Raw genomic sequence first — 24,901 nt, forward strand, 5'->3', positions numbered from 1 at the left:
AACAATGGGAGGTTGTTGTTCCCTGCAGCTGCCTTGACAGGGCCAGAACAAATCATTTCTCTATGACCAGCAGACTAGACATTACTCACCCTTGCCACAGAACAACAATAACAAAAACAACTACATTCACAGAGTCGATCCAAACAGATTTCCAGATTGGTCTCCAAATAGATATGCATGTGTCATATTAAGTCCACAATCTCTCTGGCAAAGAGTGAATAGCAAGATTCAGTTTAGTCCTTTGAATTTGTGACTTATAGTTATGTTGAATGGAATTGTGAAGCCTCTCAAAGTTGTTTTTTTCCTGTTATATTTTTCTTATGTAAATTCTCACTTTACTGTACACAAAGATGTCTTCCCAGTTTTTTTTCTGACACTATTCTTTCTTTCATTTTTTATGGTACAATAATATTATATTACATTAGTATACTACAGGTTTTTTTAGTCATTCCTTATAGGTAGAAATCCCCTTAATTTTCAGTTTTGTGCTTTTTTGAAAAGAGCTGCTATAAATATTTTTGAACATGTGATCCTAATATTGAATAGAATAAGCAGACCAGACTATATATGGGAAATTGTCCAGTGTTTTTAATTATTTACAGTGCATTTCCTAAAACAACCATTGAAATACTTAAATGTTCCCTTAATGATTTTGTGTGATGGTATTCTGCCAACATTTTTGAACAGTCTGAAGTGGCCGGTGAATCAGAGGGCAACAAAGAGATGAACGGTGAAATTCTGGTATTTGTGACCAGTAAGAAAGAAGACTAGACACTTGTCTCCAATTCTCATGAAACTTCAGACCTCTTAAAATAGGAACTGTGTGCTAAAGATAAAGTATTTTCTGCTGTCTTGACAGGTTAGGATACCAGGAACCAAAACTGGGTGAACTTGGTGAACTGCTAATAGCAGAAAAGGCCGATATTCTCTAACCCCTAAAAGTATTCACTTAACATTTTTTCCTTGCCATCTGCCATGCATCCAGCAGCAGCAGGGCTGTACAAGTTGACCCATGGGCTTAGAATAGAACTCATATCCACATCCCCAAATTTTCCTGTCTCCCTATCCCTTTCCCCCCTTGGTGATCTAAACACCATGACCATATAAATTGCTCAGGCTTCTGGGCTAGAAGAACAGAGGAAGAGAGAAAACTAGGACAGGATGTAGTTGTATAGGGCTTTTTGATACTTTACTAAGAGGTGGAAAAGCCTGAGAAAAGAGCCCAGTTTTGAGCTAGGTAGCCAGGTCTATTTCTCTAGGAGTCATTTAGAATACAGATTGAGGCTAATGTACTGTGAATTGTTCAGTGTGGGAGAAAACCATAATGCCCTAAAATCCAATTTTTAGGAAAACCAGAGGAGAAGAAATCAGAAAAGCAGTAAGGGAAAATAAAGAAAAAAGACTGAAATTACCAAAGATCTCATGAAGAAGAAAACTCAAAGACCTTAAGCATAAACAGCTAAATCAAAAGGGAAGACATAAACAGCAGAAGGAAATAGAATTCCAGATCTAATAAAATAATTTAGACATCTATGAATAAGTACTGCAAAACAGAGGAAAATAATTCAATACCTCATGAAGTGGAAGACTGTGGATTTTGGAGAGAGCACGGAACCACAACATACTTTTCCTTAATGGTTTAAAAGAGAAATAAGAATACTAGAGTAGAATTTATGACCTATATACAACCTTAATAATTGGCATATTAGAAAACTTGGATCCATGGAGACAAGTCTTACTAAAAAACAATAGAGAAGGTAACTAATTGGGAATGAAATAATTGGAAGTGAAGGATAATCTGGAAGAAGAGACATAAAAAATCACTAACATTAAGAGATGAATGGTAGATGTAAATTGATTATTATATATTTCTAATAATGATATATAAGAAGTGACATAAGGGATATCATCAAGGAAATATATGGTTAGAAAAAGAGATGGACCATTCATGCAGCAAAAATGAGAGCAATAAGTAGACTTCTTTGAATTCTATACTGATATCTATGAACTATAAAAAGGAACTAGAGAAAGATATCGGCATGTTGTATAGATCAAATGAAGAAGATTGTGGGAATACTTGGACAAGAATCACATAGGATGAAAAAAGCCTAATCTTCAATCTCTTCCTATATGTTTTTTCCCTGCTACCCCTTTTTCTAAATACTCTGCTCTATCCCTCATCCACAAAAAAAGCAACTTCACTTGCCTTCTTTCTCTTCAAACAGTCATCTAATACCTCTTCTCCCTTTCAGAACCAAATCCTAGAAAAAACTGGGTGCTCTTCTTGAGTCTATTTCCTTTCTTCTCAACCACCTCATAGTCCTTTGCAGTCTGACTTCCAACCTTATCACTAAACTGAAATGGCCTTTGCCAAAGGTACCAGTGAAATCAGTTGCCAGATTTGATACCTTTTCCTCATTTTGTTGACCTCTGTTGTATTTAACATCACTGACAACCCTCTTCTCCTGATTATTCCCTTGCTTTTCCCCTATTTGTCTGACTGCTCCATCTCGGGATCCTTTACTCAGCATTCATGTCTGCTTCTTTCCTAACTGAATTTCCTCCAAAGCTCTAGACTGGGGCCTCTCCCCTTCTCTGTCTATACTGTCTTGGTGATCTCATCTTCTTCTGTGGGTTTAGTTATCTCTTTGCAGATAACTCTTAGCTGTCCAACCCTATCCTCTGTGCAGTGTTCTATTCTTGTGTCACTGGTTGCCAATAGATATTTCAAAAAGGATATTCCTTTGGCATCTCAAATTGAACTTGTTTAAAATAGAACTCATCATTTTCTACCTTTTCCCTACTCTCTCTCTCTTCTAAACATTCCTATTTCTATGGAGGTATCACCATTCTTATAGTCGCCTCAATTTTCAGCTTTAGAGATATCCTCAATTCCTCACTCTTCTTCAATCCACATTGTCAGTCAGATGTCAGTTCTTATTGGGTATCCATTTAGAATTTTAGGTAGAGTGTATTAGCTTAATTTCTGGGTAGCTGTTTCCAATTTTCTCAGCAATTTCAAAAAATGATATAAGTAGTTTTTCCCTAGATAATATTTATATTTTCACCTTTATCAAGCACCAAGTTATTGTATGTCATTGATTTCAATCCTCTCTTTCCTAATCTGTCCCAATGAGCCACTTCTTGTTATTTCTATTTCAACAACATCTCTTGCAATTCTTTTCTTCTACTTATATGGTCAGTATCCTATTTTAGGCCCTCATCACTTCTCTCAACTGGACTATTTCAATAATCTCTTAGTTAGTCTCCAATTCTCAAGTCTCTTCTCTCTTCAATTCATCCACCATTCATCTGCCAAAGAAATTTTCCTAAAGCACAGATCTCATTATATGATGCTCCCCTGTTTAAAAAGGTCCAGTGATTTCCCAATGTCTTTAGGGTAAAATGCAAATTACATTGGCATTTAAAAATTTTTACAATTTGCCCCTCGCTCATCTTTCCCAAGCTTGTTAGACATTACTTTCTTTCATATATTCTGTCTTCTAACCTAACGGGCTTCCTTGCTATTCTTCACAATGCATTAGCTGTTTCTCATGTATGTAATTCAATCCTATTTGTCATCTTTCTTTTTAGAATGCCTAGCTAAGTGAGATAGAGGAGAAGGAGAAGATCTGACTGTTTGGGATATACCCATCAAAGAAATTTATGGTCAGAAAAAGTGGATTATTTATCCATTGAAGTGTAACATTGTATATATATATATATATATATATATATATATATTTATATATATATAGTATGGTTTAATTCTTTCAACTATAACAAAATGTTGAAAGTGTTTGCCCAAAAAGAACTTGAATAGATTTTTGGTTAAATTGACATCGAATTGAATCTTTCTTCCCTCATCTGTCTCAAGAAGAGGTGTGAGTAAAATACTTTTGAAATTTTAAAGGCCCACAGGAATATAAGCTACTAATTAAGTTATGAAAACAGCAGTTTCAAATTGCACATAAAATTATGTATAATAATATTATGATTACCATCAAGGAGAAGACAGAATGAAATATAATGCAAAAGTAATTAGAGACAGCATTGTAGTAGAAATAGTCATTGAATTTTTAAATCAAAGGGCTTCAAATCCTTGCTCATTTACTTAAAACCTGTAAGTCTCAGTTTCCTCATTTATAAAAACTAAGAGGTTGGACTATGGTCCTTTTCAGCTTTAACTCTTGAATTTTATAATATGGAAAGGCACTAAGTAACAACATAAAATCTGGGCAATCAGAACCAATTTATCATAAAGATATCCTTTAACTCTAAGCACAATAGTCGTGGGATAGAGATAACAGTGATTTCTGTATCTTATTTGATAGAAAATTTCTCTCAGTCCATCCTCTTCCTCAATTAATAGGATAATACTTTCTTGATACAGACTGCTTGCATCTGTCTTGGAGACCTTTCCCATGTAGGATGTCTAGGATTAATCATGAGATCTATAGTCTGGTGGATTCTGGCCCTGAGACATCCTAGCATCTCTCCCCACCCAACTATTTACTTCAGTTTGCCCCAGGTACTAGAAATACCAGCTTAATTCAAAACTTCAAGATTCTCATTGTCAAGATCAGTGCTATATGGAGAAATGGAGTAGACAGATGAGCATATGATATAATTTGAAAAGTCCTTTAGTATGTCTTTAGATTTCATTTGCCAGTTTGCCGTTGCTCTCTAGCTCCTAACTCTTCACCACTAGAGAATTTGACAAAGAGACACTATCTCAAAGGTCATTTAAAAATATATTTTTAGCTGGGATGAGAAGGAAGGTTGTTTGGAGTCTTTTTAATATTCTTATAGGAATACAATATCAGATGTTCACCAAATTAACTAAATGATATTATCAAAGACAAAGAGCCTAAATGGATTTGAAGAGAAAAAAAATACAGTAGGCAATTTAGTGTGGTGGTGATAGTAAGGACAGATGAGTTACATGGAGACAAGAACAGCTTGAGACAATGAGAAATAGGTCCTAGAGTAGTAATTGGATGTTTTGTGAAGGGGAGTGATGAACAATTAGATGATATTTCATAGTTTTACTTTGGGATGACATAATTGTTAGATACTGGCCATACCTATTGTCTTTGGAAACTAGAAGAGAACCAAGTATCTCTCTAGCTCTTTTTGACATTTCCTTGACCAACAGTGAATAAAAGAATTTATAAATGAGAGGGGAGGGACATCCTGGCAGCTTGGTTCTTTTGTTATATTGTTTTCCTGCTTATTCTGTTTGTGGGAAGTGTTGTGGATTCCATTATGCCAAGGCAAAGAACCTATTAAATTATCTTTTGCTGCTGTTCAGACATTATAGCTATTGCCTCTACCTTCTTACCACTGCTTCATGGGAAACACAGAAACATATTGTAGGAAACTTAGCCAATGCTGGATGCAGCACTGGTAGGCAGAAGGCCAACTTTAAAAGCACCATTTCTTATTGTGACCTGCTTAGTTAGATCGTGAGAACTGGAAAAAAAAAGACTGCAGAATATAATACTGCAGAGGAATTTTGTCTCTTTTTCTCTGTTTGTCATTGATATCTTTGTCTCTCAACATTTATTGTAAAATTGAAAGCTCAGTATTTCTTGCACTGGAGAAACTTATGATCTAAAGAAATAATTTTAAATCTTTGGAGCCTTCTGTTCTTTATGCATTTCTCTGCCCTTCCACACACATTATTTTGTGGGATATATTTATTTAAGAGGTTGGGTGACTTCCCAAGGTCACACAGTATATATAAAAGGCAGGACTTGAATCCAAGTTCTTCCTGATTTTCAGGCTTCTCATCTGTCTATTAGGCCAGGTTGCCTCTGACCAAAAATATGCTTATAATCACTAATGTGATTATAATATCTTTAATAAACTGAATTGGAATTAGGTGTGTTGGATAAGACTTTAGGAGACACCTAATTTTCTATTTGCTTTCTCATTTGGTTCACTTTTTTACACTGCCATTTTAGAAAGATAGCTTGGCATATTGGATACAATTTTGGGCTGGGATTCAAGAATACCTAGTTTCAGATTCCATCTTTGGTGCTAGTTGCTTGACCTTAGACAAACTGATTAACATTTTTCTGATTTAAGCTATTCCCTAAGAATGATCCACATAGAAATTATGGTCCTGGTAGAAGGAGTTTCCCACACAGATGAAGCCACATTATCTTTATTCATTTTTTTTTTTTGAGGCTGGGATTAAGTGACTTGCCCAGGGTCACACAGCTAGGAAGTGTTAAGTGTCTGAGACTAGATTTGAACTCGGGTCCTCCTGAATTCAAGGCTGGTGCTCGCCACATTATTTTTAGAGTAGAATAAAATTTTCAAGTCAGTTAGAAGGTTGGAGTAACATGTTAAGACATCTGTGAAAATATTTTTGGAGAGAGATGCTCTTGTAATTACTCTTTAATTTACCCTAGAAGTCAAGATTTGGGAGTATGAATAATTGGATGTTTTGTGAGGGGGGGTGATGAACTTGTCCTCAGATAACTTCTCATCCCTTGAAATTTCACCATTCAAAAGTAATTATTGTGAATAATGAAGGATTATTAAGATTGTTTATTAACATGCAACTAGTCCCAAACAAATACATGTGATCCCAAAGCTAATGTTAGAGATAGTGGTAATTTTTGTGAGGGAAGAAGACCCAGGGTAACCTAAATCTTTTTTCACTTCCTCTAAGGAGAGTACTATTTCCCTTCCTTGATATATAGATATGAAGGTGGTAATCATAATTCCCAGTTTTAGATAGTACTCTAATTACCTAGGAACCAATTTTTATTAGTGGCTATCATGCTTCTTAACTTCCACATAGTAGCAGGGTCCCTAATGAGGAGTTCTTATAATCCAAGTTATACAAAATAGGGCCCATTTTTATTATTAACTTTGATTCGGAGGCACATTCACAATCCTGGTGAAGGATGGGGAAGGGGAGATCCCTGGCATTGAAAGAAGGGATCAAGACAATTTTCAGATGATGAAATTGAAACTATTTCCACCCATATGAAAGAGTATTCCAAATCACTATTGATCAGAGAACTGCAAATTAAGACAACTCTGAAATACCTGTCAGATTGGCTGACAGACAAAAATAATGATGAATGTTGGAGGGGATATGGGAAAACTGTTGTTGGAGTTGTGAATGAATCTAACTATTCTGGAGAGCAATTTGGAATTATGCTCAAAAAATTATCAAACTGTGCATACCCTTTGATCCAGCAGTGCTACTACTGGGCTTATATCCCAAAGAGATACTAAAGAAGGGAAAGGGACCTGTATGTGCAAGAATGTTTGTGGCAGCCCTTTTCGTAGTGGTTAGAAACTGGAAAATGAATGGATGCCCATCAGTTGGAGAATGGTTGGTAAATTATGGTATATGAATGTTATGGAATATTATTGTTCTGTAAGAAATGACCAGAAGGATGAATACAGCGAGGCTTGGAGAGACGCACATGAGCTGATGCTGAGTGTAATGAGCAGAACCAGGAGATCATTATATACTTCAACAACAATATTGTATGAGGATGTATTTTGATGGAAGTGGATATCTTTGACAAAGAGAAGATCTAATTCAGTTCTTGTTTATCAGTGATGGACAGAATCAGCTACACCCAGAGAAGGAACACTGGGAAATGAGTGTGAACTGTTTGCATTTTTGTTTTTCTTCCCAGGTTATTTTTTACCCTCTGAATCCAATTCTTCCTGTGCAACAAGAGAATTGTTCGGTTCTGCACACATATATTGTATCTAGGATACACTATAACATATTTAACATGTATGGGACTGCCTGCCATCTAGGGGAGGAGGTAGAGGGAGGGAAGGGAAAAGTTGGAAGAGAAGTGAGTGCAAGGGATAATGTAAAAAATTACCCATGCATATGTACTGTCAATAAAAAGTTATAATAATAAAAAAAAGAAAGAAGGGATCATGAGAAGTAACATCCTCATAGTACTTTTCTGTGATCACACTATAAGTTGTTTTTTGAATAGCTTATGTTAAGAGGTGTATCTTAAGTAAGTTTGGACAAAAGAAGCATCAATATAGATAGAATTTATATCTTTAAATATTTGATGGGACAAAATATTGAAGGAAGAAGGATCACATGTATGATCCAGTGGTAATGGCTCAAGGATTAATGAGTATGTTATTTTGGGGACAAGGACTGTCTTTTGTATTTCCATCTCCAGTGCTTAACATTTTGCCTGTCACATAGACAATAAATGCTAGTTGATTGATGCTTGTCAGAACCTGGGCCTTGGACAAGATAGATGTGACTGAACTTTGATAGTTGACAAGTATGTGGGAGTTAGTGTGCTAGAAGCCTTCGGCATTGCCATCAGCCAGGTACTGAGAATACTGATGTTAGAGATCTGCCAAGAAGGAGGATTGAGACCTTCAGAAGTAGCTGAAAGGAGTTCATTAAAGATGTGGATGAGATAAGAGGAAGGACTTGATTACTTTTTTCTCAATCTTTATACTTCTTGATTCATAGTAACATTTGATACTGAAGTGGAAAAGCACCCAGGATGGGACTCTGAGAAATATAATCTTGAATCTTTGTAGTTAGAAGTTTATTACTAGTTCTTCACTCCCTACTGCAGATGGTATTCAGGACAGATGTGCTGTTCTGAAAGACCCGAGACTCTGACAACCTGATAAACTTAAAGAAATACTGCTTGCTGCTGCCTGAGAATGACCCCCTTAGAGTGATAACTTTTTTTTTGTCTCCTGTTTAAAATAGAAATTCCTTTATTATGACAAATGTATCAAGAAAAATTTTGATGTCTCTTCTTCCAATAAATATGTGGCCCTGGGACCACTCATTTGCTGACCCCCCTGTTTTGGTGGGGTGCAGTTGCTAGCAAGCAATAAACGCTCTCAAATTTTCATTATTTTGGCTGCCCTGTTTTTCTCTCGCCTGGGTACTTCATTTGGAGACTGCCCAGAGAGATAGCCTTTGGCTCTGTTTTGACAGCCAGTCCCTTTCCCTGGAGGGCAAGGGGGATGATCCTCTAGAGGGTGGCCAACGAGAGATATTCCTCGGCCTCAGACTTTGGTCATCCATCCTTGAAGACCAGGAAAGGAGACATAAATTGGCTTTGAGCGTTCTGGGAAGCGGTTTAATCTTGGGTGAGTACTCAAGGATTGTAGGTCATTGCGCTGGATGCAGCAATGAGTAAGGCCTACCGGCCTCCACAGGACACTGTCAGAGTGCCATGGCTGGCTTGGTTGTCTGTTGTGTTCCAGAATTGTTTGTCTACTGTCTCTTTGTGTTTAAGTGTACTTGTGTCTATCTGGTTCTGAGTGCCTTTTGGCACTACCTGGTTCTCTGGGCAGAAGACAGAGGAATGTACCAAAGTGAGGCTCAGAAGCCTAAAAAGCTCCGTTTGGATTCTGGGAGGGAAGACTCTTGAGCTGCAACAACTTCCCTCAGAGCTATTCTAAGGTTTCTGAATAGCCCCTAGTCTGTATTATGTTAAATGTTTTGTTTAATGTTGTAATTGTGCCCCTATGTCTGTGTGATTTTTGTTCTGTATCTGTGACATGTCTGACTGTTGTGTTGATTTAAAGAGCTCTGTTTAATCATAAGAATATTTTTCAAGAAATTTGGCAATTGGTTGCAACTATGCTTGGTATAAATTTTTGTGTGTGTGATTTTAAACTTTTTAACCTGTTATACTAATTTGTAAGTAAAAGAACAGAAAACTTTATTATTTTAAACTGGTGGGGAAGTTTTCCCTGAAAAGCAGGTTTTATAGAGAGGAGTAACAGCAATAAAACCTTATCCGCTTAATGCTGCATGGGAAAAAGAAGTTTATGCTAGTGACCTTGAAACATTCAGGCAGAAGGAAGAAAAACTTAAAAAAAACTATTTGATTTGCTTCTGAAACATTGGGTTAAATTGTTAACATTATGGGTTATGTTTGCTGGACATGTGGGTTTTATAGAGTTATTTAGCTATTTACTGTATTGTGAATCTTAAAACTTCTGAAGAGAAAAGGAAAGGAGAATTATGGTGATTTATGAAAGATTGACTTGTAGGAGCAGCTGTAGGTTTGAAGGTTTTTAGGAGTAAGGAAAGAGAAGAGTCGGGTGTAAGAGAAATGGGAGAGGATCTTTTGTTTTCAAAGGTAAAGATTCAACTCCTCCTCTTCTTTCCTTCCTCTCCCTCCTCCCCCCACTGCTTGTGGTACTTTAGCATTGGAGCATCTAGTAGAAGGGTTGTTAAAACGTGTTTATAGTATGTAGCTGAGGGAAAAAGAACAATTAAGTTGGAAGAGAAAAAGGAAGGGTTTTAATGGAAGGATTTCTGTGTGGGGAAGCTTGAGTGGGAATACGAAGGAATCTTTCCCCCTCTTTTCCCCCCCACTAAGTGTGTTCCAGCATTTTTTATCAAGTTGCAGCTGGCTGATAGCAACTGTAATTTTAAAGAGACAGCCTACATTTGTTTTTGTTTTGGGTTTTGGGTTTTTTTGGATACATAATGATTTCCTTGGTTAAGAAATATAATCATAATTCTCAGACGAAGAAATTGAAACTATTTCTAGCCTTATGAAAAGATGCTCCAAGTCATTATTAATCAGAGAAATGTAAATTAAGACAACTCTGAGATATCACTACACACCAGTCAGATTGGCAAGAATGACAGGGAAAGATAATGCAGAATGTTGGAGGGGATGTGGGAAAACAGGGACACTGATACATTGTTGGTGGAATTGTGAATACATCCAGCCATTCTGGAGAATGATTGGAACTATGCTCAAAAAGTTATCAAACTGTGCATACCCTTTGATCCAGCAGTGCTACTATTGGGCTTATATCCCAAAGAGATTTTAAAGGGAAGGGACATGTATGTGCAAGAATGTTTGTGGCAGCCCTCTTTGTAAGTGGCCAGAAACTGGAAACTGAGTGGATGCCCATCAGTGGGAGAATGGCTGAATAAATTGTGGTATATGAATATTATGGAATATTGTTGTTCTGTAAGAAGTGATCAGCAGGATGATTTCAGAGAAGCCTGGAGAGATTTACAGGAACTGATGCTGAGTGAAGTGAGCAGAACCAGAAGATCATTACATACTTCAACAACAAGACTATCCGATAACCAATTCTGATGGATGTGGCCCTCTTCAACAATGAGATGAACCAAATGAATTCCAATAGAGCAGTAATGAACTGAACCAGCTACACCCAGCGAAAGAACTCTGGGAGATGACTGTGAACATACCCCTGTTTTTGTCCGCCTGCATTTTTTATTTCCTTCACAGACTAATTGTACACTATTTCAAAGTCCAATTCTTTTTGTACAGCAAAACAACTGTTTGGACATGTATACATATATTGTACTTAATTTATACTTTAACATATGTAACATGTATTGGTCAACCTGCCATCTGGAGGGGGGGAAGGAGGAGAAAGATTAGAACAAAAGGCTTGGCAGTTGTCAATGCTGTAAAATTACACATGCATATATCCTGTAAATAAAAAGCTATAATAAAAATTATTTTGGGAAAAAAGGGATATAGTCATAAATGTGATCTATAATTTGGTAAAGTTATCTTTAAAAGTTTAATTGATGTCCTAAAGAATCTTTCAGATTTTTTTATGTGGTATTAGGATATTCTGTATAAGTTTTAATTTATTGTATTGATTTTATGCTCATCATTTAAAGGACTTCTGAAAATAATATTTTTTCTTTCTTTCTTTCTTTTTTTTTTTCCTGAGGCAATTGGGGTTAAGTAACTTGCCCAGGATCACACAGCTAGGAAGTGTTAAGTATCTAAGACTGGATTTGAACTCAGGTCCTCCCGACTTCAGAGCTTGTGCTCTATCCACTGCACCACCTAGCTGCCCCGAATGATAGTTTTTTCTTTGTCCTTTTGAACATGTTTCTGTTATGGGCAATATGTAATTTGAAATTTTTCTATGTATTAGGTATTTTAAAGGAAAATGATTTGTATAATATTCAACTTATAACACTGCCTTAGATATGAAAGATGAGTTGCGAACTTACTGGGACAAATTCCTTACTGGTATCAATATAAGGTCATGGTAAATACCTGTTTGGGATCTATCTGGAACTTTATTCATTGGAATTTGTTATTGGAGGTAAAATTTGTTGGGCTTGAAATTAATATTTATAGGGAGTTTTTAAGCTCTACCCTCTGATGGTTAGTGGGACAATTACCTGGAGTATAACCGTGTAAGGCTACTTTATCCTGTGTCCTGTATGTGCTGAAGGATCAGTTTTTATATTATGTTATAGTCAAAGCTCTGCATTTTTTTCTTCTCCTGTGCCTAATAGGAGCCAATGGTCAGTAGAATTTGTTAATGCATCTCAATTATGTCATACCTTGCTGTTTCCAATCTGGTTATATATAATCATTATATCCTAAATGCTTAGGCAAATGAGTGTTTAGCCTGATTATCTGTTACTAGACTTTCCTGTCCAAAGATATTTAGGTTTTTAAGGTTTCTAACTGATGAGAGGACAATTAGTAGTGGTCTGTGAAACCTAACTGCTGTTTTTATTGGGACTATATCTGACAGCCGTTTGCCTGTCCTGTGAGACAAGCATGTTTCTTTACATGGGCAAGCTGCTGGCCAGTCTATTTTGGCCTCCCCACATCTTGCGGTAGTCCTTATGGACCAGTCTTTCTATCTCAGACTGTCACTGGATAGTCTCTCTTTTCCAAGTTTTTATGATGCTGCTCCTTCTCTTACATCTGCTCCTGTCTAATTTTTAATCTTAGTCTTTTGTTGGATTGTGGTCATGCTACATAGTTTTTTTTTTTTAACTATACATAAACATTTTATACAGCACATTAGAGGACGGTAGCTTTGCAGGAGCACAGTTCCATATAATACCAGGAGAATGGAATTGATTTTATAAACAACTATGCTTTATGAAGTTGATGAAAAGTACATACAGAAAGGTATTTATTCAATCCTTATTCAACCTCATTATCCCTTAATGGACCTTTTAGGGTGGAAAAAATGTAGGGGAAGTATTGAAATACTACCTAGCAATCTAGTAACATATCCATTTTGATATGAAGAGTTTTTCATTTATATATATATTTTGAAGGACTTTTAGATAATATCTGCCCAATTCATTAATTTAGTTAATAGGTATTTATTAAGCACCTATAATGTGCTAAGTACTGTCCTAAGGGCTGGAAATACAAAAAGAAGCAAGAAATTTTGCCATAAACAGATCACAGTCCAATGGAGGAGATAGAGAGCAAACAAATATGTGCAAATTGTCTATATAATGGATAAATAGGAAATAATTAAAAGAGAGAAGGCATCAGATTTAAAAAGAGTTTGGAAAGCTTTTTGTAGAAGATGGGATTTTTAGTTGGGACTTGAAGGAAACCAGGGAATTTAGGAGGCAGAGAGGAGGAGGAGAGATTCCAGGCATGGGAGACAGCCAGAGAAAATGTTCAAAGTGGAGAGACTTGTTTTTTAGGAAAATCACTTTGGCAACTTAAAAAAGGATTGATTAGATAGGAGGAAATTTTGAAGCAGTGAGGCTCACCAGTGGCCTATTGTAGTAGTCTAAGTGTGAGGTACCTTAGGATGGTAACGATATCAGATGAAAGAAAAGATCATATATTGTATATGAATTTTCTGATGTATCAATCCTTTTTGGCTGTAGAAAGGAACCATCTTATATTTATTCATTACAAATAAATACATTTATAAATGGTTGAAATATTCAGGAATTTGGAAATAAGTAGAAGAAAGGATGAAAAATTGAACCTAAGGTATAGAAAGAAGGAAAGATAGTTAAATAATGAGAAAGAGAGGATGAGTCGAAGAAAAAAGAAAAGATTAAGTAGGGATATTCTGAGCATTTGGAGGATAAGGGAAATCTGAGTACCCATACTAAAGTTGAAAAAAGGAGATATGGTACCATTGTAAGACAATGGGAAAAAGCACTTAATTTAGAATCAGAGTACATATGTGCATTTGAATCTTGTCTTTGCTACTTCTGTGATCTTGCACAAATTATCTAACCTTTCTGATACTTGATTTCCCAAACTATAAAATGAGAGAGTTATTTTGATAATCTCTACTGTCCTTTTTACAACTATAAATGTGATCCTAAAACCCCCATTGGAAAACATAAAGGTAAACAGAGTTAGTGAGATACTACTGTATGGAAAGACTAGAAAGAATGTGATTGCTAGAGAATGGACATAGAGCAGTCTTGGAATAGAGTTCAACTTAACTCAGGTGTACTGCTTGAAGAGCCAAATAGAGGGCCTTCTTTTCTTTTTTTTTTTATTAAGCATTTTTTAAATTAATTTTTTATAATGATAACATTTTCTTTGGCAGTACATATGCATAGGTCATTTTTTTTTTTTTACAACATTATCCCTTGTACTCCCTTCTGTTCCGAGTTTTTCCCCTCCTTGCTTCCACCCCCTCCCTTGGATGGCGGGCATTCCCATACATATTAAATATCTTATAGTATATCCTAGGTACAATATATATGTGCAGAACCGAATTTTGTTGTTGTTGTTGTTGCAAAGGAAGGATTGTATTCACAAGGTAAAAATAATCTGGGAAGAAAAACAAAACAAAACAAAAACAAAAACAAAAACAAAAACAAAAAAACAATGCTCACAGTTTACACTCATTTCCCAGTGTTCCTTTTCTGGATGTAGCTGATTCTGTCCATCATTGATCAATTGGAATTAGATTAGCTCTTCTCTATGTTGAAGATATCCACTTCCATCAGAATACATCCTCATACAATATCATTGTTGAAGTGTATAGAGATCTTCTGGTTCTGCTCATTTCACTCAGCATCAGTTCATGTAAGTCTCTCCAAACCTCTCTGTATTCATCCTGCTGGTCATTTCTTACAGAGCAATAATATTCCATAACATTCATATACCATAATTTACCCAACCATTCTCCAATTGATGGACATCCATTCATTTTCCAGTTTCTAGCCACTATGAAAAGAGCTGCCACAAACATTTTGGCACATACAGGTCCCTTTCCCCTCTTTAGTATTTCTTTGGGATATAAGCCCAGTAGTAGCACTGCTGGATCAAAGGGTATGCACAGTTTGATAACTTTTTGGGCATAGTTCCAAATTGCTCTCCAGAATGGCTGGATTCTTTCACAACTCCACCAACAATGCATCAGTGTCCCAGTTTCCCCACATCCCCTCCAACATTCATCATTATTTGTTCCTGTCATCTTAGCCAATCTGACAGGTGTGTAATGATATCTCAAAGTTGTCTTAATTTGCATTTCTCTGATCAATAGTGATTTGGAACACTTTTTCATATGAGTGCAAATAGTTTCAATTTCATCATCTGAAAATTGTCTGTTCATATCCTTTGACCATTTATCAATTGGAGAATGGCTTGATTTCTTATAAATTAAAGTCAATTCTCTGTATATTTTGGAGATGAGGCCTTTATCAGAACCTTTAACTGTAAAAATGTTTTCCCAATTTGTTACTTCCTTTCTAATCTTGTTTGCATTAGTTTTGTTTTTGCAGAAACTTTTTAATTTGGTATAATCAAAATTTTCTATTTTGTGATCAATAATGGTCTCTAGTTCTCCCTTGGACACAAACTCCTTCCTCCTCCACAAGTCTGAGAGGTAAACCATCCCCTGTTCCTCCAATTTATTTATGATTTCGTTCTTTATGCCTAAATATTGGACCCATTTTGATCTTATCTTAGTATGTGGTGTTAAATGTAGGTCCATGCCTAGTTTCTGGAGGGCCTTATTTTCTTAAAGAGAAGTTATAGAAAGAGTCCTATTTGGATAATAGGTAGAAGCAAGTGAAATTGGGATGGGACATCAACCTTTTAGGTAAGAAAAAGATGGGAGTGATGAAGATCTGAGATAATGGAATTGTAAAGTAAGGTCTAGATCCAGGAAATCTCTTAATCAGAATAAGGATAGAAAGATTATGTTGTGTTGTATTTCTTAATTACCTGACTATGAATGTTATATTTGAAGTTCTTCGTCTTCCATGACTTCTCAGAAAAGATGTATTCTTGATTCAAGGAACTCTGGTCCTTCACTCCAAACTTGTGAACCCTGTCAATGATTTACTTTTGCCATTCACTCAAAGGATCTGTTAGTTCAAAATAAAAGGTATGTAGTAATGCTATAGTATTATATTAAATCTAAAATTTAACTATATTTGAGTACTATTTTAAGATTTGCAAATTCCTTTATAGACATCTCATTTTATCCTCATACCAACTTTATGAGGTAGTTGCTATTATTATTTTAATTTTACAAATGAAGAAACTGAGTATGTAGAGCTTAAGTGTATAGAGCTTGAGTGATTTGCTCATGGTCACATACCCTAGCAAGTGTCTGAGGCAATATTTGAACTCAGTCTTTCTGATTTCAGGTCTGGCACTCTAATCGCTGTTTCAGGAATAGTCTTGAAAAGTAAAGACAATAAGAAAAGAATTCAGTATTGACACTTTGATGGCAAGGGAATTGGCAGAAATTTGGGTAGATATTAAAAAAACCCCTCGAAATAAAAATATTTTACATATAGGAGTAGATTTTTCTTCTTTTTTATTTTGGGGGGTTGAAGGAAAAAGCTAGCCTAAAAATTTGTCATGAGAAATTTGGATGATAGCTAATATTAGCTTATTAAATATCATTTGAAATGAAAAACTTGTTCTTTTTAGCAAATTTTATTTTACTAAAAATTGGTGCAGTTTTAAGAATGTCAGAGAAGTGACATGTAATAGCAGTACAGTAATATGTCCTTTGGAATCATTCTGTTAAGAGGTAGAAAGGCCATAACAGTGTTCTTATCTAACTTTCTGTTGTATAGATGAGGAAACTAAGGCCTAGAAAAACGAAATTATTTTTAAGCTTATGATTACAGGGTTTTTTGTTTTTGTTTTTATGTAATGATTCCTAGTTTAATTTTCTATCTATTTTATTATACCATTCTTCTACCAGATTTGTTAGCAAATCAGGGATTTGACTTAAGGAAATAAATTTCTACTAAGTGATGATACCAGAAAGTTGTGAAAACTTTAATAATGTTTTAAAAATCATTTTTATGGAAATATTTTTTAAATTAATACTTCCTTACTTTTTTATTATAACTTTTTATTGACAGAACATATGCATGGGTAATTTTTTTGCAACATTATCCTTTACTCACTTCTGTTCTGACTTTTCCCTTCCCCCCTCCACTCCCTCTCCTAGATGGCAGGTAGTCTCATACATGTTAAATATGTCATAGTATATCCTAGACACAATATATGTGTGCAGAACCGAACCGTTCTCTTTTTGCACAAGAAGAATTGGATTCAGAAGGTAAAAATAACCTAGGAAGAAAAACAAAAATGCAAACAGTTCACACTCATTTCCCAGTGTTCCATCAGAATACATCCTCATACAGTATCATTGTTGAAGTGTATAATGATCTCCTAGTTCTGCTCCTTTCATTCAGCATCAGTTCATGTAAGTCTCTCCAAGCTTCTCTGTATTCATCCTATGAAGCACACAGTTAATAAATGGCTGTGGAGGGGTTTGAATTCAGGATTTCTTGACTCTAGGTCTGGCACTTTCCCTTTGAGTCACCTAGCTGCATTAGGGATTTGGGATTTACTAAAAGATATCCTTTCACTTTTAGATGAGAAACCATGCTGTGTTAGGTAAAAAAATCTTCCATGATTCTCTCAGTGCACAAGGCCATCCAGATGGGTGCTAGGCAAAGTTTTCTAGGTGTTCCTTTTCTGTAGAGCATACCAAAATTCTCTTGGACAGAGAAGTCAAAACTCACTGCTCTTGGCTGTACCAGGAGCAAAACTCCTGTATGTGGCTAGAACCAGATTAAAATGTAATTGAGAAATGTTTAACAAAATAGACAAAAATATAGTACAATTTGTGGTTTTCTAAATTGGTATACTGAGTTTCTATGTAATGACAATAATAATAATAATTCACATCACATTTACTATGTGCCAAGCACTATAGTAAACGCTTTATAATGATTATTTCGTTCAATAACCCTGAGAAATTGGCGCTATTATTATCCCCATTTTACATTTGAGAAAACTGAGACACAGATTAACTGACTTGCCCAGGTCATACAGCTAAGAAGTATCTGAAGCTGGATTTGAACTCAGATATTCCTTACTGACAATAGAACTAACCCTCTATCCACTCTGCTGCCTAGCTCAGTTTGGCCTCACTGTTCTACCATGTTTTATCAAGGTCTTTATTTCAAAGGACACTTGAGTACCTTCCCTTTCAAACTTCCAAAAGGATCCTTGTCACTGGGTCAGAATTCCTACTGGAATTCCAAATTTACCCAATAATAGGACAACTAGACTTAAGAGAAAATAGCAAATGAGGTCCAATAAGCCTGGAATAAGAGTGAGGCTCTTCCAAAAAGGGATTAAATACCTAGGGTTGATTACTTGAAATTTTTAGCAAAAAGGCAGACCTGTCTTATAAGATGTAAGGATCTTCTAGAAAGGGAAGCAGTTTAGGTCTGTCTAAACACAGCAAAAATATGGTAGATTTATCAAGTAGGTACCAGCATTTTAGTCCATACTTCTTAGATTACCCTTAATTTCAGTATTTATATAGAATTCAATTATATACTAGGTTGAGGTATTTAGAGATTCTGCAAATCAATAAATGCAAAATAATTTTAAATGCAACTGGCTTGTAAGGAAAATATTGTGGGAAATTGGCAATTGCAATTTAAAACGAACAAAAGGAAAACTTAACAAAAACCTGTCATTTTTTCCTAGTGGAAATTAGAGAATCCTGTCATGAAAACCTGGGATGGAGAATCTTGGGGAGGGCAGAAAGGGGACTGCTGTTTTGAAGAGGACTATGGCAGCAGGGTGCTGATCTTTCCCTCCAGATCATCGGGTGTGGTGGCCAGATATAGGTCAACACCACTTGAGATGGCCCTGGATGTAATGAGAGACCTTGGCCTTTTTAAGCTAAGGCCTTTAATAGGCCTCTGTCACAGAAGGCTGCACCCATTCAGTAGCAATTGAGACAAAAAATCCCCTCTTTCACCTAGTACCCTAGAACCCTAAATAAATGAATGAACCTGGGAGGGGAGGACCCTCAGGGTTTGTGGCCATAGCAGAAATGACTGATATTTACATTCAATCTGAGTCAGTCAGAACCCAAACTATGACCAAAGGGGAGAGGGGGTGCTGAGAATACTAAGGCCTCAGATGTATCCTCACAACATATGGGACCGCCGGGCCTCACCGCTAGAGCTGGCCTACAATGGTTCTCCTCACGAACCGTTTGGGAACTCTAACGTGTGAATAGATGTTCGGGGTATCCCATTCCGTCCTTCCACCTCCCCTCCCCCGCTGCACCCTGCCAAACAACACCACTGCTGTACGTCTCCCTTCCATTTAAAATTCCTTCTCTTTGGCTGTTGGAATCCCCGATTCCCCCTCTCTCAGCCTTTGGGGCTGTTTATGATTTTTCTTAGCTCTCCATCTCATCGTTTGCCACTGGGGGCTTAGACATGGATAACTTTCCAATTCTATGATTTACATCCTTGTAATTGTTCTTCATCCGAAAGTCTCTGCTGGGAATGACAGAGGCCCGTGTTGGTCCGTGTGGCCACCGCTCCTCTCACAGGCGGCCTCTGCCACTTGGCCGCCCCTGCCTGTCCTCGGCTCCAGTTCTGGTTTCTGGGCGGGGGATGGCGAGACTAGCCATTCGTTCTAGGAGCGGTTCAGCTATATTGGTGGGGCAGCCATTCAGCCGGCATCCCCGGCGCTGTGCAAAACTCTTAAGACAAGCAGTAAAACAAGCAAACCAATCCCCATTCTCAGAGAGCTCACCATTTTAGCAGGGAGAGCACATTTTCATAAGCTATGTACTATATGTATGCATGTGGTTTTTACAAAAAAGGTGTATATAAGATCAGCGGGAGATAATCAGCAGAGAGACGCATCTCGGAGTCTTTGGCGGAAGAATCCAGGAAACAAGGACAAGGAGGACGAGGACTCTCGGTGTGGGGGGCGGCCAGTGAGGGGCCTGGCACTGAGATGTAGTTCCTTGTGAGAGGAGCTCAGGGTCCCTAGCTGCGGAATATTTGAAGGGAACAGCATGTGAGAAGATTCTAGAGAGAGAAAGAAAGGGCAAGTTACAGAGGGCCTGAACAAGAAGCAGAGGGTTTTACGGGCTGTTTAGGGGTCACCGGAGCTTATTTCATAGAGGGTAAAACTGGTCAGGTCTTCAGTTTCAGAAGATCCCTGTGCAGCTGCGTGGCGGACTGGGAGACACGCAGAGACTGTAGCAGGGGGACCGATGAGCGCGCCGCCCGCATCTGAGGGCTTGGGGACCGTGCCGGGGCGCTGGCAGTGGTAGCGGAGGGAGGGGGCGCGCGGAAGAGAATTATGGAGGGAAAGGTGCCTGGCTGGGTTTGGTGGATGAAAGGGGGAGGGGCTGCGAATGACAGCAGAAGAGGGAGGCTGAGTGAGGGGGAGGGGGCGGTGGTAACGGAGAGGTGGAGTAAGGAGGGTTCGGGCCAACCCGCAGACTGGTTCGGCTGAGGTAAGAAAAAAAAAAATTACCTTTGCAGTTATGTGGCGCCATCTAACGGCTGCCATAAGATATGCACTAGAACATAGTGTCTAACAATGTTTCTGCGGATGTGGATATTTATGTACGTGACTTAATTTATAGACTGACACGGACTAAAGCGCTTCTACTCAGACACTAGAACGCGTCACATTCCTTCCTGTGTCACTGTCAGTCACACGTGAGCCCGTGGTACTTGTGGAAAACCCGAGAAGCTCATCCTGAGGCTGGCCCGAAAGGGGCAGAGACAGCTCTGCAGCCAGTGAGGGCGGCGGCGGGGGAGGCTGCTGCTGCTGCTGTTGCTACTTAAAAACATCTGACTGATTATTTAATAAAAAGCTTGTAAGCCACAGTGCGTGATCTGAGGCGTTGTAATGCGCGTTAATTGTAATTACTCATTTTAATGCCTTAACGTCCTGCTCATTAAATGTACTGCTTTATATTTTGAATCTTATGTTTCGCTGTGTACATGGCAATTTAAAAATTTTCCTGTTAAGTATTTAAATTTAAAATAAATTTTAAAATTAAAAAAGGAAAAACAACTTACTCATTACTTCTGCCGAGCGTGCCACAAATTCTGATTTTACAGTTCTTATTTCTCTTTTAAACCATCTGGTTTAAACACTCTCCCGTGGTTCCCTGCTGTCTCAGGAACAAAGTGAACCCTGCGGCCCCCCTCCCCCCCCAGTTACTGATTCCTTGTCTGAGATACTGACTGACTCATAGCTGTCGGATTCCTCCGCCGGTTTGGCGGCCGCCATGGTCTCTTCTTAATGCCTTCCCTGTCGGTTTATCCCTTCTGCTCAGGGTCTGCAGCTGAACTTCTCTCCCCTCCTCCCCCCACCGCAGGTCTTTCCCCCTTTTTATTCACAGATTTTTCACTTCTGACTCCCTCTTTGGTGGGGGTCACCCTGGGGGTGCGGCCTCCAAGCTCCCGCAGCATCTTCCCGTGCTGCAAAGCTCCCATTGCCTCAGCCTCAGCGCCAGCCACGGGAGTGTTAGAGCAGCAGAGGGGCTCCAGCCGGATGCCAGGGCTGTTGTTTAGGGGCAGAGCAAAGCTCTTTGTTACTTATCCAGTGATTTCCAAGTGCTTCATTTCTTTGCACATTGAAGCTGAACTAAAAGGGGCTACCGTTCGAACCGGACCTCCTCCTTGCTCTTCCCCCATCTTATATCCCTGAAACAGCCCAACTGCGGACTACTCTCAACACGCACTTCTTTTGCTCTCATCGCACTTCTGCTGAACAGAATCGGAGACGCTCTGAGCCGACTCAATCCACTACAAATGGATGTTATTTCACTCTTTGATCTCATGTCCCACAGAGGCTGTTTGAAATCTCTTTTCTCCTTACACCTCCTTCCATCTCAACTTAGGACTTCATCTTTACTGAGAAAATACGGGCCATTCTTTAAGTATTCTCTTCTCTGTGTATCAGAATCTCTTGTTATTGTTCCCTATTTTCTCTTCCTTTACACTCGTCTGAAACAGGAGTCTTTTTCACCCAGCCAAGCCCTTGTATCTATTATCTCATTCCCTTCCATTACCCCTGACAGCTTGTTCCCACAGACATTCCTACACTTTCTATTTTTTCTTTCTCAATTTACTAGTTTCTCTCCTGCTGCCTGCAAATATGTCCAAATCTCCTTTTTAAATCAACAAAACAAAACAAAACAAAAACAAAGAAAATCTTTCCTAGGGATTCCTATCCCAAAATAATTATGATATATATATATATATATATATATATATATATATATATATATATATATATATATATATATATATATATATATATATGTATATATATCTTCTTCACAACCAAACTTCTGGAAAAAAATATCTATGTACCTTTTTCCCTCCACTTTTTGGCTTACCTCTCAACTTTTTAGTCTAGCTTCTGACTTCATCATTAAACTAACACTTCTATTTCCAAGTTAATAGTGATCTTTTCATTTCTATATATGACAACTTTTCCCCATTCTTCATCTATTTGGCCATAGCTACAGCATTTGAAGCTGTTTATAACCTGTTCTTTCTGGGTTAATTTTTGGATTTTATGGTTCTATGGATTTTCACTATTCTAAGCTGTCCTGTTCAACTTCTGCTTCTCTTTCTCTCTCTCTTTTTTTATTATATATACTTGTTTTATTTTATATGTACCTTTTTTATATCATACTGTATATACTGTTTCTCAGTTTCCTTTGCTAAATCATTATTTGTATTTTAGTTCCTAATAATGTACTCCAAGACCCTGCCCTGGATTTTCATCTCATCATTTTTTCCATGTGGTGACCTTGTCATCTCCCATGGGTTTAATTGCTATCACTGTGTGGATGACACCAAGATCTATTTATCCAAACCTGGTGTTTTTTTTTTTTAAACTACTCACAGTGTTTCTCTATCTGCCTCTATTTCCAGTTCACACTTGGCATTCCATGATTATCTCCCATTCACCATGTCTAAATTTTTTTTTTTAACTTTTGCATTCTGTGGGAGAATATTGTAGATGAAGAAATAGGAAAAGATAAAGTACTTGAATGGAATGAGGAGAAGGAAATAATGTTGAGAACATGGAGGGAATTGGACTAGTGAAGTAGTCACTAATATGGCTCTTTAAAACCCTGTATTTAATCTGTTAGTTAATTATTAATTAGTTAGCTATGATCCTATATCTCTCCTCTCTTTTATAATAATCTACTTGAGAAAGCTGGCAAAAGTTGGTTTCTTCACTTTGTGTCTCATTCATTTCTAGCATCTGTACTAGTTTTTTTCCTTATCATTGAACAATCATCTCTTAATTGTTAACAAATAGGCTTCTCTCAATCCATATTGGACACTGACTTGTCTGTTGAGAAACACATTCAGTCACATATCTCCCCATCTGTCCATAGCAAAATCCACTCTCTTCTCCAAACCCTCTCCTCTTCTAACCTTGTTTATCACTGCCTTTAGGTATTTAGTCCTAGAACTTCAGTGTCATCAACTCTATATTCTCAATTATATTCACCTCATTTATCCTCACAACATCTCTTGAATACATTGCCTCATAATATGTTTTGAAGATGAAACCAACTTTCTTTTCACCTCTTAGAGTCCTGTAGTAGTCTTTTAACTGATTTCATTTCTTAAAGTTTTTTCCCACTTTAGTCCAGCCTCCACTCAGTTGCTATGATGATATTTTAAATATAAAGCCTATGTTTGACTGTATCAACCCTATGCTCAGAGAGGTCCACTGGCTTCTTTTTCCCTTCAGGATTGAAAAAAATCTTCTATTTGGCCTTGGTGATCTTCATAATTTGGCCCTTTCTACTTTTTCTAGCCTTCTTATACCTTGTCTCTACATTCTCTAAAATCCAGTTCTGTTGCCCTACCTATAGCTTCTCAAACATGATATTGCACTGCCAGTTCTGGGCTTTGAATGCTTTACTCTCTTTCCTTTCTTTCTTAGTTTCTGTGGCTTCCTTCAAGACACAGCTCAAGAGGCCTTTCCTAGTCTCCTTAGGATAATGTCTTCCTCTTTCAGATTACAGTCTTCAGGTACTCTGTATATAATGTATATGTATCTAGTAACCTACATGATGTCTCCCCATTAGAATAAGTATTCCTTAAGAACAATGACTTTGTTTTGTTTTGTTTTGGTGTCTCTTCCTATCCCTAGACTTGTTGTACACATGAATTTAAATGCTTATTTGTTGATTCAGATAGTGTGATAGTTGGATGGGAAAAATCAATGAGAGGCTTAATTTTTAATATTGGACATATTAGCATTTATGTATATAGGTAAGGAGCCAGAACTGAGAGAGTTTAAAGATTCATTCCCCTCCCCTCCCTCCCCAGGCTGGGGTCAAGTGACTTGCCCAGGGTCACACAGCTAGGAAGTGTTAAGTGTCTGAGACCACATTTGAACTCGGGTCCTCCTGAATTCAAGGCTGGTGCTCTATCCACTGCCCCACCTAGCTGCCCCGAGTTTAAAGATTTTTGAAAGATAGGAATCAAATCTAGAGCAAATTTCTACAATAATTAGAAGGAACTGGGATTATGGGGAAAGATAGTTTTAGTAAAAAATAGGAATGTCTCTTCTTTGAATGGAAAGAAAGGGGGAAAGGCAACATTGTTGGAAACATTTGAGGATTTGAGGAGTTATTGTTTCATGACTTCAGATTCTTCAGTGGAGGAGAATAAATTATCTACCAAAAGTGAGAGAAGCAATAGTGGTGAAGTTGAATTAGTAGGAATAGTTCACAGGCATGTTAGCTTTATTTTTAACTTTTAGGAGGGGAAATTAGTTCAAAGTTTGGATATTGACATCTT

At 37.4% G+C, this 24,901-nt stretch overlaps 1 protein-coding gene across 6 annotated transcripts in view; it reads left to right on the plus strand.

The window, feature by feature from the left end:
- The window catches only part of SYT14 (synaptotagmin 14), a 258,761-nt gene that overhangs the window by 23,748 nt on the left and 210,112 nt on the right, over positions 1-24,901 (plus strand). The window lies entirely within an intron of this gene.

This window comes from Sminthopsis crassicaudata, chromosome 5 (genome assembly GCF_048593235.1).
Source record: "Sminthopsis crassicaudata isolate SCR6 chromosome 5, ASM4859323v1, whole genome shotgun sequence".
Classification (NCBI taxonomy): Eukaryota; Metazoa; Chordata; class Mammalia; order Dasyuromorphia; family Dasyuridae; genus Sminthopsis; species Sminthopsis crassicaudata.